This window comes from Sinohyriopsis cumingii, chromosome 10 (assembly GCF_028554795.1).
Source record: "Sinohyriopsis cumingii isolate HCF-2022 chromosome 10, ASM2855479v2, whole genome shotgun sequence".
Lineage (NCBI taxonomy): Eukaryota > Metazoa > Mollusca > Bivalvia > Unionida > Unionidae > Sinohyriopsis > Sinohyriopsis cumingii.
The window spans coordinates 43,530,666-43,552,216 of record NC_142970.1 but is presented as its reverse complement, the minus strand read 5'-3'; the positions used below and the strand labels follow the sequence as shown (position 1 = coordinate 43,552,216).

At 38.6% G+C, this 21,551-nt stretch overlaps 1 long non-coding RNA gene across 1 annotated transcript in view; it reads left to right on the top strand.

Moving 5' to 3' along the window:
- The window catches only part of LOC149789945 (uncharacterized), a 29,364-nt gene extending 11,177 nt beyond the window's left edge, over positions 1 to 18,187 (top strand). Inside the window, exons 2-3 of the long non-coding RNA XR_016423775.1 lie at positions 12,781 to 12,943; positions 16,209 to 18,187. This is a non-coding gene — a long non-coding RNA (uncharacterized LOC149789945). The remainder of the gene's footprint in view (positions 1 to 12,780; positions 12,944 to 16,208) is intronic.
- Positions 18,188 to 21,551: the final 3,364 nt, after the last annotated feature.

The window sequence follows — 21,551 nt, the reverse complement described above, 5'->3', positions numbered from 1 at the left end:
CAAGGCACGAATCAATTTGACGGGAAGATGCGACTGAAGGGACGTCATGTTCACACTGTGTGTGAGACAGACGAAAAGGGTCTGAGGTTTTTATAGATTTTTTCATGTGGAGTGAAATGGAGTCGAGGACGGAGATGTGTACAGGACAGGCCCTCCGTCTTGGCACCAGTGGTGAAACAAGTGGGTGCGAAATCGCAAATCCTCGGGGGTTGTCGGTTTCAAATCGACGAGTAAATAGGCGTGTGGCGTTTGAGTGGCATCGTCGTACGCCTGAGTCAGCCAAGGCGTTCCTAACTGTTTGGCTAAGACTTGCACTTGCGATTTATCTCGAGGGCTTTTAAACAAGACCACGTAATGCGCATTGAGACTGATGGTGCGATGGGCTTTACTTTGTTGAAACAAATTTTGGGTGATGTAAACGACACTGGCATTACGGTGATGCCCTTTACGCGTGAACCACAGTTTAATTTCTTCTTCGTCTTCTCCTAACATGTCGTCGAAAATGACCAAATGGGTTTGACTGGAGTCAGAGACGATGCCGTCGTCTTCTTTAGGAATGCCTTCCACAAACACGATGGAATCGCCTTGACTTTCTCTCAAGAGGCTGTACGCCGATTGCCACTCTTTGTAACACCACACGATTCGTTGAGGTGGCCGATCGATCAAATGATGTTTATGTTCGATCAAACGTTTGACGAATTCGGTTTTGCCTGAACCGCTAGGTCCAGCAATGAGCATGTTAAAGGGATGGCGAAGATACAAAGCCTCCCAACTGGCACGATCTAAGTGTTCGTCGATGACTTTGACAGTAGAGGAAGAGGGAGCAGAGACAGCAGAGGTAGCCATAGTGTGAGAAATGTCACTTGTGACACGAAAACAAACAAGACAAGAGTTTATATGCTTTTTTTCAGAACACGTTTATTGAATTTTTTTTTCAAACATGAATACGAAAGACAAAAATACATAAAAGCCAAAGGCTTAAGTACAAGAATAAAAGGCACATGATAACCATTAACGTGGAATAAACACAAGTGTCTGTACAACCATATGTTTTGGGTTATGTTCTAACCAGTTCTATAGTAGGGGGTAAGGTCACACAAGTGTCCTCCCGAAAGGGTCTTTCAGGCCTGTCCACGACAGTCCCGTCCTGGGTGACGGGTTCTTCTGGCACCGTCACTAACACGGGTTGAAAAGTAACTTTTTTCCTTGAACAACTCTCGTGCATACTGGGCCACTTCTTGGGTCCAAGCCTCAAAATCCCATTCTTTCCAGGCACAGACATCTGTCCAATGGGGATGTAAGTCACAAGCTACACACACATCGTCATACACGTCTTGGGTAGCTAAAAGTTGACGAATCTTTTTTTCCCGTAGAGGTCGAGAAGTATCCAGATGAAAACGCAAGGCTTTGAACAAAAGGAGTTTTTCGTGACCATTTAAGGCCATTGAGGTGGTAAGTACTAATCGTAAAGAGTCCACAAAGAATCGGCTGGTAAACGAAATCCCAGAAAACAAGTCACTAAGACACACACCACTTGTCGACCCAAATTGAATGGATACAGTTCTTGTAATAATCGATGGTAATGATCCACGGTTTGAATATGGTCATTGAGTTCCTTCCAAGGAATCTGTTGGATTACATACGATAAAAGTCGTGGCATGGCAGCCTGTTTTTATAGTCTCTTTGTTTCGGAAACAATACACGTACTTTCTAGCCAGACATCTTCGTTCTCCAGTGGGGAATTTAAATGTTGCATACTGTAACCGAAACGTCAGACTTCGTTTAGAAGTTTCCTCTTCCGCTAAGTAGATTCCACGTAAAATATGTCGGTAATCCTTTACCTTGTCTTCCTCAATGTGTTGTACTAGGTGAATCTCGAAGTAACCAAAATGATCAACACGTGCATCATCGGGGGCCTGGAAGTATTGAACAAGGTCTGACCGCTGAAACAATTTCTGACGAATCAGTTCTCTTATACCATTCAGGTACCAGTGCTTAAAGATCTGGTGACGTAACGGATGCAATTGTTCTTTACGTTTGGCTTGTATTTTGACGAGCTCTCGGTAAATGCGTTTTCTCAACTCCACAAGCAAAGCACGAATGTTCTCTAGCAAAGTATCCATGAATAGGTCATACTAAATCCTCTTTGGTCTGACACAAGAAATGTACTCTTTGCACAAACATGGTTTTCCTTCAGTGTCGAATTTAAATCGTTTAGTCACTAATCTACACATTACAATTCGTTCAGAAGTTTCCTTTTTCACTAAGTTGACATTTTGTTCAAGATGTTGGCAATTCGTTAACTCTTCCTCTGGAATTCGATGCAGTACGTTTACAATGATGTAGTAGATAGAATCGTCCATACCAAACCAATCGTTTTTAAAACTAGGGGATCGTTGATCAATGTCTGTCCAATGGAACACTTTCAATTGAATCAGTCCTTGTATAGCCTTCAGGTACCAGTGGTTCAAACACCGGTGACTTAACGGATGCAATTGTTCTTTACGTTTCACTTGTATTTTGACCAGCTCTCGGTAAATGCGTTCTCTCAACTCCACAGGCAAAGCACGAATGTTCTCTTGTAAAGTATCCATGAACAGATTATGGTAAGTTACTTCAGTGTCTCGGTCCCACTAAGGGTAAGTAATGACAATTCGGTGACCATCGAGCATGTTCTACGTAGGCCGAATCTTGCGGTTCCCAGTGGTGAAGTGGCACACCGCAACTGAAGCACTTGACTTTATCTCCTTCGCCCAAGTAGAAAAATCCGGCTCTGGCTAATTCTTCGGGGGTCGGTACTCCCAGATACTTAGGCCATTTTCCTTTGAACGATTGAAGACGATTTTCAAAGTCGCAGTATTCAGACAAACGCACAGGGAACGAATATTCGTCTTTCACAGGTTCGTTTCGATGAGGGTTGAGTGACATGGGCAGGCGTTTGCTCAGGACTGGATGACATCCGTAAGGGGGTAGACGTGAAGGTGAACATTCCCCTTTAAAACGAAACCCAGTAAAATGTCCAAGAGGACGAGCGGCATCACTTTCGCATCCCTCAGGTATGACACGCATAGCATCACTTTCCATGATAGGGGTCGTAAGAACAAAGTTCCCATGATGCTTTACGGCATCGCTAAGGTCACAACTTACAGCATCGTACCCATCGCAAGGCTCACAATCACATTCCACTTCAGAAGCCTCACACTTGAATTGTGCCTTTCTAAACAACTTGTTTCGTGCTTCTCTGAAAGTATTCATCTTGTTCGCTCGGTCTTGGTAGTCACAATGAACTATCGATCTTGCCTACGGTTCCTTTTTTATATACAGACCAATACCGACGTGTCCATACGGTAAGGTGATGTGATTGGGAAGTCGCACTCACTTCTGGTACACGATTTGATAGACTTTTTCCAAGGGCCGACTTACGATGTGGTGAGTGGGTAAACGTACATTATTGTTCGGTTGATAGGTGGTCACTTTAAAGTTTCCATCCTCTCCCGATTGCAAGGCTTCTTTCAATACTCCAAAGTAGACCACTCGACTGTTACGATAATTCAGAGTCAGTCCTTTCACTTTGCACGTCGTGTGCACTTCTCCTTGTTTGTCACGGTATTCGTAGCCGTAATTTTTGGGACTGCCACTGACGAAACTTAGAATCTTGTCGTCGGGATGCTCGTCTGTCCAGGCTCCTAAACGGTCTCCTTCGATGTCAGGGTGCTGTTGACTCGGGTGATGGATGTAAATGCAACTGTCCGTGTCAAAGTACAGGATGCGTTCCCCTAACAGTTCTAAAGCTTCGTACAATTTTAAGCGAGCATGAGCTGTCACGTAAGCCGCAATGATGACATTTCCAAAAGGGTCGTCTTGTACAAAGTCCAGATCTTCTTCGTAATTGACCAAGATCAAATCCTCTCGAACGACGTCCACGTGTTTCATGTATTTGGTTTTGTCGTGAATCATCTGGAAGTAGCGGGAAGGTTCTGTCAAATATTCCGTCTTGGGTAAAAACGGTCGTTGTGCCATTTTACCCCACAAGCAATTTAACATCACTTTGGCAAACGATCGCCTGCCTTCGTTTTTCTCGATGTGGTCTAAAGTGATGCCTTCTTGTTCATAGTATTTTTCTTTGAATTGTATTTGGTCTTCGGGAGTGTGACACCAGGAAGGATAGCCGCTGGCTTTTTGTTTCAGTTTCAAAAAGGCATCCACGTAGTCTGCGAAAATGCCTTTCTGACTGGGATCACCCTTGTGGTATTGTTCTGTCTTGGGAAAGTGGCAAATTTCGTACACTTCTAACAGTTGGTATCCCATGTTCAGAGCTTTGAACAATTCTACGCTGACCCAGGTTCCCGTCAAGGCACGTTCTTGCTTGGTGTGCTGACAAGGCTGATCTTGTTTGCACGTTTCGGCACAAGTACGGCACAATGGAAACATCAGTTTGCCTTGACAATGGTGAGGTAAGACGGGATGGTACAGGTTCGTGGGAGGCAAAACTTTACACTTGATCAAGTCTTCGTATTGTCGAATGTTTTTGAGGTCGATATGTTCCGTTGACAATTGCGGGTGCCCTACAGGAAAACGACAATATTTGCACACGTAGGGATACAGCGAACACACGTCCAAGTATTTGATTTCTTCTCCTTTCTCTTCGTCGGCTTGGTACAGCAAACAGGTGGCATTGGTCCTTCCTCCGTACAAACTATCCCTCGGGTTCAGCGGGTCCATGAACTGGTAACTTTCCACGAGGTGTTTAAACTCGGGATCGGTTTTCATACGGTGATCGTACTCGTGTTCCCACATTTCCACCACTTGGTATCCTTGCTGTTCTAACTTTAGGCGTCGCTGACAAGTGTCATGGTACAAGTCTTCCATGGTTCGTTGCAAAAACTGATTTTTAGTGCCACGGTCAGGGTAACAGACGTGACATCCGTGAAATAAGCAACCGTTAAACTCGTACACGATCTTGGGGTTTTCTAAATCCCAGCCATCGACCGAATACGTTCCGATGGTCTTTTCACCCTTCCGTTGCGGGCATGCTGAATCCACTTGTCTTCCTTGTCGCACAAGTAATGTAACCAACGTAGGGCTTTGACCGAGTATTGACGTTTGACAAAGTGGGTCGTTTGAGGACTGATGACAGCCACGGTGTTTTCAGGCATGAATCGTTGGCGGTACACTAAGGAACACGCTTTGACAATGGTGCAAGCTTCTTTCAAAGGATCGACCCCTCCGTGTTCCATGAACAGTTCTCGAAATTTTCCACAGCAACGTCGTGAAATGTCCACGACCGAACGACAATACTTTAACATTTCTTCCTGAAAGTCGAAAGGGTCAGAGGCATGAGCCTGGTACCAAGCGTATAAATCTTCTCGTTGTTCGGTACGCATGTTGTCGGGGTCGTAATAGTGAGCCTCAGGCAAATGGGGTAGAACGGCATGTTGATTGGCTTCCGTATTGAAAAAGTGAGGAAAATAACCTTTAGCCATTTCTGTCATTCCAAACGTTTTAGGCATTCGACTCAAAGGCATGGCCAAATAGCTCATCGAATCTTTAAACTGTACTTGTCCCGTTTGCATGAAAATGATTTTGGCTCCGTTCAAAGTGACTTTTGGACGCTCGGTGCCTTGTTCCGTATAGTATCTGAGAAGAAACTGTCCATCGTATCCGGAGAAATTGTGAGCCATCACCGTGGCATGACGATGACAATCTCCATAACGTTCGATGTCCTCTTGGCTCCACGTCTTGTCGATGGGGTCTAAAACCCATTTGGCAAAATCGGCTAACGTGTTCAGTCCTCGAAAGATTTTTTCACGCCCTCCGGGAATCTTGCTACAGTGAGGGCAATGACTGAAGATAGGTTCCTGAATGCACTTCTCGCACGCTCGATGAATCACACAGAAATTAGGAATGTGAATACCGGTCTCTTGCATGCATTCGAAATCAAAAAAGATGAAATTGCCTTTCTTCTTGTGACCGTCCTCTTTCTCTGGTGGAGGTTGGTATTTTTGCACTTAGCATTGGTGTTCCAAGTCCACGATGTGGTGACAAATGTGACATTTTTTCTTTCCTCGACATACGTGTGCCTTGGCAGTATTGGTACATATGCTTTGTCCACACGTAGGGCACAATCTCAGCAGTTGACAAGCACATTTCTGCTGTGAACCTTGCGTTTTCAGATGTTGTTGGTAACAGGTAAGGCTGACAAACGTGCGCAGACAAGTTGAACAAGGCACTGGTTCTTCGCTCAGACAGGTTGAAGAGGCCAAACATCCTGAGCATTTCAATCCACAATGCTTGTGTTGCTCTCAATTATTATAACCATGGTCACATTTCTCACAGTAATAACCGTATCCCAGGAATCAGGTGATACTGGTTATGGTATCGAAATGGTCATCGTGATAATAAACATGAATGTATTTTCCGTCCTTAAAATCGTGGCCTCGAAACAACAGAGGCCCGCACATTTCTTGAGGGTACACTTTCAAGGTATAGCGTGGAGCTAGGACATCTTGCAATTTTTGCATCTCAGGAATGCCACAGGGTGTGTCTTTGGACAGGCCAGCTTGTTGCAACAGGAGTTCTGCTTCGTTTCGTTGTTTGGCTCGATAGGAACGTTGAATAGTGTTCCAGGTTCTTTTCCATTCTACCGTGTCGTTCTTGTTGGCATAGGTTCGTCCCACCACGATGGCACGGGCTAAACACATCTGGTCATGAGGATTGTGAATTTGGACAAGGCTACGCTTAATGCTGCGAAGCTCGTTCACCAATAACATCTTTTTGCGTCCGGTCCCTTGAGGAGGAGAGACGTGGGTCATGTCCAATGTGGCTTTTCCATCGGTGATGTCAAACTGGTCATTAGATTGTTGCACGTGTTGAATCTTGTCCATGACTTTGGAAGCGGTCAATTCTGCAGGGGTGCTAAATTCGATCCAAACAGAGGATTTCAAACCGTCGTGTTGTATGGAAAGTCTCAAGCGATCGTCTTCTTTGGGTTGACATTGTCGCTTGAGTGCGGTGAGCAAAGAATCCCACACCCCAGTGATAAACACTTCTGCTTTCTCTAACGGCACTTCAGCCTTGAAATCTTTAAACTTCACTGTGTATTTGTAAGCCGTGGTTCTAAATTTTCTAGAGGAGCGCTTTTCCGTCTCTCGAATGGAATAGTATTTTTCAGGGTTGACTAAGGGTGGTGAACCTGGTTTAGAGGTTTCAAATTCTGGTTCACTCATGTCCTCTTCAAAATCACTGGCATGAATTTGTGCCAAGATTTCACGTTTCTGCCTCTTACTTTCTTCTTCTTTCTTCTCAAATGAATAGGATCGTTTCATCTTGAGTGCAAAATGTCAAATGACTCAAGCTTAAACACCATAGACTAATTTATAGTCATGGCAGACCAGCGTATATAAAAGGGTGTGTGTCTTGTCCTTTCACTATTCATTTCACTCTCAAGCCGAGCACAACGATGGAAGAGACTAACCAAATCGAACGTTTCGTTAGAGCTTTGCGAGGGGTCATTAGAAAATTCTCTTCAGACCAGCCCACGGACTACTCTCCTTCCTTTCGAGATAAAAGTCAAGATACTTGCTATATCTGTCAGAAGAAAGGGCATTGGTCTTCAGAGTGTCCAGACCGTCAAAAAAGAAAAAAAACAGGGGCTAAAACAGACAAAAGTCAAGATACCTGTTATTATTGTAAAGAAAAAGGACATTGGTCTCCAGATTGGCCAAAAAAGAAACAAGAGGAGTCAGAAGAAAAGAGGAATTCTTCAGAAGAAGAGAAGGATTCTTCAGAGGAAGAGAGGGATTTTTCAGAGGAAGAAAGCAGACAGGTGAAGAAAAAGAAACAGGAGAAGAAAAGAAGAAGGGAAGAAAGTGAGGAAGAAGAGGAAAAGAGTGTGACGGTGAAGAAATTCAAAAAACAGAGAGACTAAACAAGGAAACAGAAGAAGTCAATGAACTTTTTATTAAAGTGTTGTGTTGTGAATTGTGAATTGGATTGTAAGAATGGATAAAAGAATAAATTAATGATATAAGGTAAGTGTCTTTGAGTTTTGATTTTAAAATAAGAAGCTACACTCACGCACTCATACACAGAGACGTTCTATAGGGGGGTAAAATGGGTTGTTGTTTTTTTTTTATTTGAGTTATTGGCAAATTGAAATTGTATTTCTTTTCGAGAAATGTGGGTGGCCCTGAAAAGGGCCTTTTTATTTTGGTGTAGGAGTGAGTTTAAGCAATCAACTTTAACTGCCTTAAGCCTTTGCCACGGCCAAGGCCTACTTCTGGACTGCGTAATGTTGATGATGATTGGGTTGAAATCACTAATGGTGTTACGGTAGGCTTAGTCACAGGGTTAACGTGTTTAGCTCGGGAAGGTCGTATTCTCTTCGGTCGTAATAAAGAAGTCTGATACATTTGATTCAGACTTCTTAACTTCGCTAAAATGTCCAACAGTACCGTGACCGTTTGTTTTTCACCCTCTTGTTTCTTTGCTGCTACTTCTTCTTGCTGTTGCTGCTGTTGTTTTTTCTTACCTCTTCTTTTTCTTGCTGCTGCTGTAGGAGAAAAGCTTGTTCCGCTTCCTTTTGTCGTTGTATAAATTTCTCCAATTCTTCTTTCTGTCTGTCTAAACTTCTCCACTTGCGGTAATGAAGAAGGTAACGAAGGTTCTGGAACAAATTCTTGCGAGGTAAGAAAATCCACAAAATCCCAGTTTACCTCTTCTGAAAGTAAGTCCGGGTTCCCTTGGGCGGTCTCCACTGCTGGTGCACCCAATGAATCGTTTTCTGAGTTTCCGTCATGTTGAATCACTGTCGCATAGACTGACTGTACACAAGCGCTAGCGAATCTATATAGACCACGTGACGTCACAGACTGCTATCTTCGGATTGGATGCGGGCTGACTGAATTTTGTAACGCGTGTTCGGATTGGTGAATGAACTCAATCCGTTTCAGTCCTTCCTCTACCTTTAAATAAGCGCAGTTCACTGCATTGATTCACCTATTCTCGTCGCTTCAAGATGTGGACCACAGTCGAATCATCCACCCTTGTGTCTTCCATGATGTTTAGGACGGACATGCTCATGTATGTCCGGTCCAAGTGGACCGTTGTCCACAGGACAAACACCAGTCTGTGGATACGTAGGATCTACGTAGAAAGACAAGGATGCCTCAAAAGAGTGCTGATTTACGGTCCTACAGTGAGGCGCAGCCTAAGGACAAGAAGAAGACCAATGCGGTGCCACTTATGTTAATGGATACATTAACATAAACCCAAAGGCCCTTTTCAGGGCCAGCCATATTTCTCGAAAAGAGAATGACTTTTCAATTGCCTACCCCTTTTTTCAAAATTTAAAAAAAAAAAAATCCCATGTTCAATTCCCTTGAGGCTATAGTGACCCAAAACTGTTTCTCCATGTTCAATTCCCCTTGAGGCTATAGTGACCCAAGACTATTTCCCATGTCAAATTCCCTTGAGGCTATATTGACCCACGATTTTTCTCCATGTTAAATTTCCATTGAGGCTATAGTGACCCAGGGGTCTCTGTAATGCTAATTCCCATTGAGGCTATGGTGACCCCCCTTACTACTCACCACTAACTCCCCATCTATATTATTTACACTCATCACTAACTTCCCATCTACACAATTTACACACACCACTTACTCACCAGCTACACGATTTACACCCACCAATAACTCCCCTCTAACTATTTACACACTCCACTAACATTCCATCTTCACTTTGTACACACACCACTAACTCAACATCTACACTATTTACACACACCACTAACTCCCCCTATAACTATTTACACACTCCACTAACTTTGTATCTACACTATTTACACACACCACTATAAAGTGCCACACTGCAGACATCGTAGCGATAGGACTGAAAATTTGTTAAAGCTACGTTAAAATTCCAAATAACACACACACACCACCATCACCATTAGCTCCGTATTCATTGTATTTACACATGTCACTAACTCTTCATCTACATCATTTACACCCACCGCTAATTAACTCATAGAATTTAGTATTTACCTCTAAAACTGATCTCCCCATCCACATCATTTACACCCACTAACTCTAAATCTATAGTATTTTCCCACCTCTAACTACGCATCTACATTATCTATACCCACCATTAACTCCATATTCATTGTATTTACATATCTCACTAACTCCTCATCTACCTACCGCTAATTAACTGATATAATTCAGTATTTACTGATCTCGCCATCCACATCATTTACATCCACTAACTCTAAATCTATAGTATTTTCCCACCTCTAACTCCCCATCTACAGTATTTGTACTCAACAATAACTCCACACCTACATTATTAACACTAACCAATAACTCCCCAAAAACAAAGGCACAATGCTTCGTCCAGTCATTGTAAATATTAGCTAATCTAATATGTACAATATCATTTAGATACACAAGACCTCTAAGATCACTCTACACCTCTAAGATCACACAAAACCACTAAGATCACTCTACACCTATAAGATCACACACCACCTCTACGATCACATAAAACCAGTAAGATCACAGTACACCTCTAAGTTCAAATAAAACAACTAAGATCACATAACACATCTAGGGCCGCACAAAACCACAAAGATCACAAACACCTCTAAGATCACACACCACCTCTACGACCACATAAGACTACTAAGATAACACAAAACTACTAAGGTCACACAGTACTTCTACGATGGCACAAGACTTCTAAGATCACACACCACCTCTAAGATAACATAAAACAACTAAGATCACACAACACCTCTAAGATCACACACCACCTCTACAACCACATAAATCTACTAAGATCACACAAAACTGTTAAGATCACACAACACCTCTACGATGGCACAAGACCTCTAAGATCAAATAAAACTGATACGATCAAACAACTACCTTAAAATCACACAAAACCACTAGGATCACACAACACCTCTAAGATCACATAAAAACATTAAGATCACACAATACCTCTAAGATGGCAGAAAATCACTAAGATCACACAACACCTCAAAAATCACATAAAAACCAATAAAATCACACAACACCTCTAAGGTAACACAAAACCAAGAAGATCACACAACACCTCTAAGATCAAACAACACCTTTAAGATGGCAAAAGATCACTAAGATCACATAAAACCACTATGATCACATATAACCACTATGATCACACAACACCTTTATAATCACATACATCAACTAAGATCACACAACACCTCTAAGATTACATAAAACCACTAATATGTCACAACTTTAATATGGCACAAGATCACTAAGATCAAATAACACCTCTAAGATCACACAAATCCACAAAGATCACACAACAAATCTAAGATCAGACAAAACCACTACGATCACAAAACACTACTAAGAACACGCAACACCTCTACGATGGCACAAGATAACTAAAATCACCTAAACCACTAAGATCACACAACACCTCTAAGATCACATAAAACCACTAAGATAACGCAACTTTAATATGGCAAAAGATCACTCAGATTAAACAACACATCTAAGATCACACAAATCCACTAAGAACACATAACACCTCTAAGATCACATACAACCAATAAAATCACACAACACCTCTAAGATCACATACAACCATTAAAATCACACAACACCTCTAAGATCACATGCAACCATTAAAATCACACAACACCTCTAAGATGGCACAAGATCACTAAGATCACACAACATCACTAAGATCGCACAAATCCAATAAAATCACACAACACCTCCAAGACCACACAAAACCATGAAGATCACACAACAACTCTAAGAATGCACAAGATCACACAACACCTCAAAACTCACACAAAACCACTAAAATCACACACAACCTCTAAGATCACACAAAACCATGAAGATCACACAAAACTATGAAGATCAAACAGCACTTTTAAGATCACACAGCACCTCTAAAATTACACAACAACTGTGAGATGGCACATTATCATTAGGATCACACAAAACCTCTAAAATCACACAAAACCGCTAAGATCACATACCACCTCTAAGATCACGCAGCACCTCTAAGATCACACAACACATCTAGGATGGCAGAAGATCACTAAGGTCACAAAACACCTCTAAGATCACACAACACCTATAAGATCACACAAAACTACTAAGATCACACAACACCTCTAAGATGGCACAAGACCACGAATCACACAACACCTCTAAGATCACGCAACACTTCTACGATCACACAACTCCTCTAAAATCAAACAAAATCACTAAGATCACAGTACACCTCTAAGATCACACAAAACCACTAAAATCACACAACACCTATAAGATCACACAAAACCACTAAGATCACAGTGCACCTCTAAGACCACACATAATCACTAAACACCTATAAGATCACACAAAACCACTAAGATCACAGTGCACCTCTAAGACCACACATAATCACTAAGATCACAGTACACCTCTAAGATCACATAAAACCACTAAGATTACACAACACGTCTAAGATGGCACAATCTCACTAATATCATAAAACACTAAGATGAATAGGGAACATAAATATGATTACATTTTGCGTGTAAAAAAAGAGTATGTAATTGCAGCTTTGATAAGCTCTTTACACACCAAAATGTTTACGCGATTTCATTTGTATAGATATTTCATTTGACAAGCAAGTTGATCTCTGTACAATAATTCATAAACTAAATATTAATTATTTATATTACATCGACACCGCTAGAATATTCCTGTCTGTATTTTGCAGCCCAGTCATCCTGTCAGCATTGTGTTAGGTTGAAAACTCATTTCACTTGGAGTGAATAACCCTGAAGCACAATCATATACAACATATAAAATGGCTACAGGAGGAGAGGAAAATGTTGGTTACAGTCTTGCCAAGGTTGGGACTCTGACACTAGAAAAAACCAGTAAGTGATCCATAAGTTACATATAAAAATCCAGTGGAGTTTGTCAATGAATATTTTCATAATCTGCATACGGATACTTGTACTATATTCATTACATGGTGGAACATGTTAGTTTCTATTTCATACTCATTTGTTTCCTAAGGTCTGACATACCTAATGGAATATGACAGTTAATAATTTCATATTTTCGTAGTCTTTGTTACATAAGTCTGGCATATTTATTCGAATATTTAAGTGAATGCTTTGAATTTCGAACTTAGTTTCATACTCTATCATTATATATTGTCGGCATACTTAATGGAATCTGTCAGTAAATATTGTCATACCCTGCATACAGATGCTTTTAATACATATATTAGAAAGGAAATACAGGAATGACCGTGTGTACTAGCAATACAACAGCCAGTGGGAAACACACCAGAGTTGGCTAAGCCTAAATATTGAAGCAACCTTAAAACTATAATGCAAAATCATAAGCTCAGGTTTTGGTAATTTGATATTCCAACTGGCTGCAATGCAAGTCTGTTCATTGGTCATGCGTGTAAGCTTTCACCATGACACCTATTATACTGGCTTTCTGTATGATGGCATAGTCTGGTGGCTATACATACACATATAAAAGAGATCAATAACTGAACCTACTCTCTTTGTTCAGTGTAGTGTGTTCTTAAATAATATTTATTCATATGCAATATGAACCGACCGATAGCGATTGTGACTGCGTGGTGACAGGTATGAACATGCTCTTGTCACTGTTGGCAGGTAATCTTACCACCGCAATGCTATGTTTCGTTTTTACCGAGCTTAAAGAATGATTTACCTTCATGTATAGCGCCAAAATATCTGCCCTTTGGAGAGGTATTAGATTTTTGTAAGAAAATAGTCAAATATTTATGTATTTTTTTTCTCCCACGGACGATGTTTAGACTACCTTTCTTGGGATGATCTCAATCTAGAAGCTGTTCCTACGGAGTATAGATATTATGAACACAAAGAAGACTTGTAACGATGACGACAATTTTATTCATAAAGCATCCCCAAACAGATGTGTTGTTTGTCTCTGGCACAAAGTAGATTCAAGAAAACATACAGATTTTATGCATGCGCGTTATTAAAAGATTCGAAATTAGACGTCACAAGAATAAAACTAACAAACATCTAAACCAAAGAGTCTCATTTTGTTCATATTTGAGTAGAATTACGTTGAGGAATAATGTTCTAGCTAAGGTCTCCAAGAACATGTTTTGCAAGATCGTGCGTAAAAGAAATCCTGTCCTCCAAATCCAGTATAATTTAGTCTATAGTCTAATTTGTTGGCATAAATTTCAAAATTGTATTGTTATTAACAGTTTTATTTATCACAAGCATATGTCCGGAAGATGGCAGCATAAGATTGCATTGATCGTGTAATCATATGAGGTGCCGTTTTATTATTATATGCTGTATAATACATTCGGTGTATGATATACATACTCTCGTGCATGATAGCATAACTTCAGATTCAATATATTATTATTTCTTTCAATGTATTGTTTTATAAATTAGATGCATATCTTAAATTTGTCTAATGAATGATTTAAATTCCGTCCGAACTGAGTGAAATATGTTGGATATAGGTTTTACGAATTGTTTTATTTCGTAAACTCTAAGTTAATCCGTTTCTCTATTCCGAGAGAGAGAGAGAGAAGAAAGGAAGGAAGCTCAAGTCATTTTTGATGTAGTGTCACTAGATGATGAAGACGTGACTACATTCTTGGGGAATTGAAGGTACTCGGGATCGAGCTGCAAAGACAAAGCCCGTTTGAGGTTCTGGCCAGCAAAACTGGTGTCGACCCGTGGCTGGGGCTTTTATACCAGTTCTTAAGACAACGCCAAATATGGCGCGCTCCTAGCTCTTTGCCATGGCCAGAACCTCAAGTGAAGCTTCGTAATCTCTTACAGGCTATCGTCTGGATCTATGTACGCCATTAGACAGATAATTCTACAACGTCAGCGCGATTAGTAATAGCTTATGATTTTTTTTAGGTTTCCGCAATGCGGTGCTTACATGTATTTTTTTTTCTTTGTGTGCCGACTTTAGGATACAAGGGAAATGTATGTATAGACGGTTCGTACTTGATCATAAGAGCGCAATCTGTATTAAATAGTATATAATTGCAATACCGAAATAAATGGATTCAATCTCAATATATTTTAATAAAAATTTACTTTCAATATAATTTATCAACTTACTTTTAATACCATTTAGAGAAAATTTCAATCTTGTTACTTGTACTAAAAATTTCTGTCCTAATAATACCCTCCGGTTCATTTGAGCCGAGTCCTCGAGGCTCGAAAAAAAGAAAAAAAAAATTACATTCATAAATAGAAGGTAAAAGATGACGGATCAGGACATTCAATAATAAAATGTTGTGAAATATATTGTAAATTCAAAAATATATGAGAAAAACACTGCAAATACAGAATAAAATACAAAATATACAATGAGAAAACAATGCAAGTATTCATAAAATATCAAAAGGTACAATGAGAGAAAAAACACCGCAAAATATTCAGTAAAATAAAAAATTGCAATGAGAAAACAAATCACTGCAAGGTACTCAGTAAAATTGAAAAATACAATAAGAAAAATCGCTGCAGAATACTCGGTAAAGTACATCAAATGCAATGAGAAAGGTCACTGCAACATACTCAGCATAGTTTGAAGAGATACAATAAGAAAAATCACTGTAAATAATCACTGTACAATATTCAGTAAAATTGAAAATAGACTGAAACAATCACTGCAAAATACTTAGTAAAATACAAAAATACAGTGAGCAATTTAAAATACTCACTAAAAAGCATCAAATAACAAAAATGCAATAAGGAGTATTTTGTTTTTCTTTCTTCAAAATATTTAATAAGATTCTCAATATAATGGATGGAACATTTGACAATATCGGTTAGAAATCACCTTTTATTTTCTTATTTTTTTTTTTTTTTTGCTAAAAATAAATGCAATAAGGAGGTCATGGCACGACATTAAATAAAATTTCAAATAACGCTGACCAATGTTAGTAGAAATTCTACGCAAACTACTTCTACCACTAGGCTTATTAAATAATTATAACACTGATATCAGCATGCAGTTCTTGTTATCTTTAATCTTTCTTTTTTGTATGTTATTTTACTCTTTTCTTGTTATTTTTTTAATAAAGAATTTACTTTGTGTAACATCAGCATAACATATTTTTGGGTGACTACGGTTATTATTTTGCTTCAGCCAAGTGTGGTGAAAAGAATTCCCGTTCTCGTGGATAGTACTAGTGAGCCGATATTGAGTTTATCTTCCTATTGCACAGATAATATCAACAAAGAAATACCAGCAACAATAAAGTAAAAATGGTTGCGAAGAGAATGTCATAAGAATTTGGAATTAGCCAAGAATAAGGAAAGTAACAATTTTAATGTTGTGTTATGTCCTACCTTATAACCATAACGTCTATTCACTTGCAATCAAACCTTGACCTGCGTATGCATCAAATAGAAATCGTATCTAACATAGAGCAAAAATGAAAATATCATTGTAATCTATCATTATAATCGTACACTGGTTGGTGTGGTCAAGTACAACTTTGAAATGGGCATGTATTACCAAAGTTACCTGTGACGTAGGAAAGAGAACGTATCGCCGTTATCGTTTCAAACAAAGTAGACGCATAAGTTGGCCGTATGTAGGCCAATAGCTGCTCATGTCTTATGAGAGCTGTTCAACGCGGAAAACTCGGTTTCGAGTAATCGCTCCAACACTTTGACTAATTTATCATTTTAGAATACATATATAATGAACAACACGACAACATCAATCGATGTTGCCTAACCAGGGAAGGTAGCACCTCTTCTGACTGGATTGAAGGCATTAGAGCCGTTTCTATGGCGTTATCGCCGTGAAACAATACCATAAGGTATATATTCATACGATTCGTATAAAAACATAACAGAAAACTCTCAATAACATTATCGAACCCCATTGGGCTGACACAATAAACATCTGCATCAATATGTTTGAGACGGTTAGGCGGAAATTACAATTCTCCCTAAGATAAGCGAATACGGTAAGACATTATTATATGTGTAGGATAAGAAACGTGTATACGGTGGTTTCAGATTTCAGTACAACAGGTTTGATGTAAAAGCTTAGTCTGGAATGCAAGTTAAAGTCGGTAGGTTCATTCATTCTCTGTAGTGGAAACCTTAGCTAGCGCGATGAATGTTACTGAAGTAGGTATATAGAAAGTGTTATTGTTACTAAATAATACATTAAATACAGCATAAATTATATCATTTTGTTTGGAAATATTTTGAAATTAACGCACTAACCTTGTATTGTTTTGTAATTCAAGATACAAAATATGGTATAGCAAAAACATACCTGTGTGAGAATTACCACAGTCCAGAAATATTCTCCTTATGAAACGAATTATATATTAAATGAATAGTAAACAATACACTTATTGTCTTTAATATAGAAAGAGTTCAAATTGTAAAAGTTCAAGTCACTATCACTGGAAACGAACTGTCGTTGCTACTGTCGTTGACTTGGTGCCTGGCGGAGATGTCGTTGATGGACCCCATGAAATCTGTTTTTGGCATGGATAGATGTATTTCAGACTGCGTTGTAGGTAGCTTGACTTCGGGGCTGGACTATGTATAGTATGCATTCGACATGTCTGGAATTTCAGGTGTTACTGCAAGAAGAATTCTCACCGGCAATGTATACATTGTATACTTGTAATATGTTCGTTGCCTTTGTAATGTTTCTGGCGCTGATGTTTCAGAACAAACCCTTCTTGTGTGCGAAAAGTACGAAAATCACAGAAGAGTTGTCAAATCGTTCCGGAGTTCGTGTAGCATAGCTGGGCGGCGTGACATCTGATGGTCGCAACAGTTTTGGCGCGAGTCTCTCTCGTGAATCCTCATTATGCGAGGTGACACTTTATAAATGTTATCTTCACTTCGTTCTATTCTCCTCCAACTTTTACGAATTGTTTTGTTCTTTCTCCACCAGCTTTTACGAAGAGAGTTTCTTCACCAGCTTTTACGAAATTCTTTCACCCACCAATATCATACTTGTACAACAACTGCCCCCCTGCAAAGACAAAGCCCGTTTGAGGTTCTGGCCAGCAAAACTTTATTCAAATACTCAACATATAAACTTACAGTTCAATATCAAACTACAACAAGCTCAATTTTCGGATATAAGAAATACATATAAAACTACGGTATTCTTTCACTTACCAACATCATACTTGTATAATAACTGCCATTTTAGAATGTAATACAGATAATTAAATATCGAATAAATTCACAATAGCAAAAGAATCTAAAATTCAATATTTCGGACTAATACCGTAATTGAAATATATGTTACTGAGTTAATTCTAAAATGTCAACATATTACACTCTATTATATAAAGAGTATTTTATTTCTAAATTAACTATTACTGAGTATGAAGTTGGTAGCGAACGTTGCTTTTACTATAATCACTAATATAATTATAAGTAAATATGAGTTCTTCAAACAATTAAACTTTCCGTTACATTATATTAAAGAATAGCAAAGAAATATTAAAATGATCTAATGTTTAAACATACTGATGTTAGGTTAACATCTTAACACTAAAAATTCTTATAACACTAAAAGTCTTATGCTATGAAAAATTGTACATAGACGGTTATCTTACCTGCAAAGACAAAGCCCGTTTGAGGTTCTAGCCAGCAAAACTGGTGTCGGCCCGTGGCTGGGGTTTTTATACCAGTTTCTGAAGACAACGCTAAATATGGCGCGCTCCTAGCTCCTTGCGAAGGCCAGAATCTCAAGTGAGGCTTCGTAATCTCTTACAGGCTATCGTCTGGATCTATGTACGCCATTAGACAGATCATTCTACAACGTCAGCGCGATTAGTAATAGCTTATGATTTTTTTAGGTTTCCGCAATGCGGTGCTTACATGTATTTTTTTTTCTTTGTGTGCCGACTTTAGGATACAAGGGAAATGTATGTATAGACGGTTCGTACTTGATCATAAGAGCGCAATCTGTATTAAATAGTATATAATTGCAATACCGAAATAAATGGATTCAATCTCAATATATTTTAATAAAAATTTACTTTCAATATAATTTATCAACTTACTTTTAATACCATTTAGAGAAAATTTCAATCTTGTTACTTGTACTAAAAAGTTCTCTCCTAATATAGGCGTTATTTCCCAATATTAAAAAGAGAATTCAAGTGTGAAGAAAAAACTCGCGACTAAACTTAAATTTGGGAATTTCATGTACACTAATTAATTAAGATTTTATGCTCGTCAAATATTAACTACAAATTTAGTAATTTGATATAATAAAATGAAATGATATCACAAGATATATATAAATAGCATAAAATAAGGAAAAAGGGTAAAATGGCGCCTCTTATTACTAGGTCTAATATGGTTCGATGATCAAAATATTTAGATTTATATATGAATATTATAAAAACGATATTAGTTTGACAATGGGTCGGTAATTGCCCTACCCACCCCAACGTCAACCAGGGTCATTATCCAGTACAAGAATACGCTTTTATTTTGACACGTGTAGAGTTAGAGGTTGAATAATCTCCCACCCACCAAACCGTCAATCTAGGGTTGTGTCCACCATAGTACATGTTATTATTTGGACATTTGAGGCTCAAAAACGCATTTAACACCTTGACCTCCAGCCAGTTCGATGTCGCTTGGACCACAGAAGTCACGTTTTATCGTCAACCAGAACGTCAGACTCTTGTGGTTGGACCATATCACACACACACACGTGCGTGTGTAAGGTATTGTTTATTAAATTTTAATCCGCCTATGGCATTTATAAACATTGTTTCTACCCCTGTCATCAACTCTATCGATCAGTCACGAATTTCCATTGATCACTGATTAATCACCAGTGACGTACGAAAATAACGATACAAATATTAAGAATTTCCAGCCACCCACCTCATTGATAAAGGACAGAGTACGTAGGAATCTGGAGTGAGAGAGAAAACTTATTTGAAACTGAACCTTAACCATGTAGCCTACTATAACTTGGATAGTTGTAACGGTATGTGTACACTTTCCGTGGGATTTATCTACAGTGTTCATAATATCAGTGATACAAATTCGCAATAATCTGTAGAAATTATAAGGTAATTTTCTTGTTTATGAGGCACACACATACTGTAATTTATTTAATGCTTGCTTTTGTTGCTGTTGTTGTTTTTTCTTAAACCTATAATTAGGTTGTAAAACAAAATTATTTTTAAATATCAAAATATCCGAAAGGCGCCCCCTACCTACTCTCTCTATTTTGGTGAGTCAGGCAAGATCCTTTTCTGGGGGGTTGGTGGGTGGCATCAGACAGATGCCCCCATTCCAAAAAAATATAAAATGTATTTTATGTTTGTATGTTTCCCCCTTAGATATATTGTATGTTTAATTTAAAAAGAATTTTATTATAACAAATTTATTGTTACAGGTCCCCTAAGTCTCAGTGTTTGCTATTTGTGTTAATGCTATATTGTGTGTATGCTATATTTTCTGTATGTTTGAGACAGCAAGTATAAGTCAGAATTTTCCCCAAGTTATCTTATTTCAATTCTTTGGGTATAGAATACATTATAATATATTTTATATTATTTATCCGTTAATTTATTTTCAATTTAGAATTTTAGCGATCGGAACAGTGTGCTATATTAGTTTAAGAAAAAAATTCTATGTTTTATTCAAGTGTTAATCTGTGTCGTTTCTCGTAATATGTTCCTTAAATGTATAGGTAGGCTGTGCTCGATTCACATTTCTTTATTCTCCTTGTATTTCTCCTGATTCGAGTTAGACCTCCTTTAGTTATTTAAACTATTTCTTATAGCCTTCGTTATCTTCAAAGAAGTAAACTCACTTGGCCATTTGTTTGGAAAGAAATGATAATTTTTTGGGCCATATTTGTGTTATAAAAGATTACTCAGTTAATATTCCTGGCTGCAAAATAAATAAAAAAATAAAATTTTTTTAAAAGATTATTTAAATTTTTTTTTTGCCTACAAGTAATAGACTCAAAGTCATATGTCAACGTCGGTGCGATTAGCAATTATAAGTATTGAATATCTCAGGCAATATATTGATCTTTCTCAAAAGGATGAAACCCTATTGACGGTTGTGCACAATTATTGACAACCCATATTATTCGATTTATCGACACATTATGTTTTGATAGAACGATATTGTTTGATTTCATACATACTAATAATTCCATTAAACAAGATATGTCGTTTTTCGATTTAGTACTTCTTTATAATGGATATCACTTAAAGGGCACCGTAGTTTTGCAAACATATTGATAAGAAAGATTTCGTATGCATAAGAAAATAATCCGTGTCAATTACCCTTTGTCGAGGGGATACGGTAGAGTGGGTATAACTGTGTGCAACGTATTCCCGGATTGACTGTTATGTAAAGCCGTATAATAGTGTTTCGTAAGCTGTGAAACAGATGACGTTTGCATGTGTTTATTTCTCACGGGTTGATCTACCTGAAACCGTAGCTTCCACTTCTG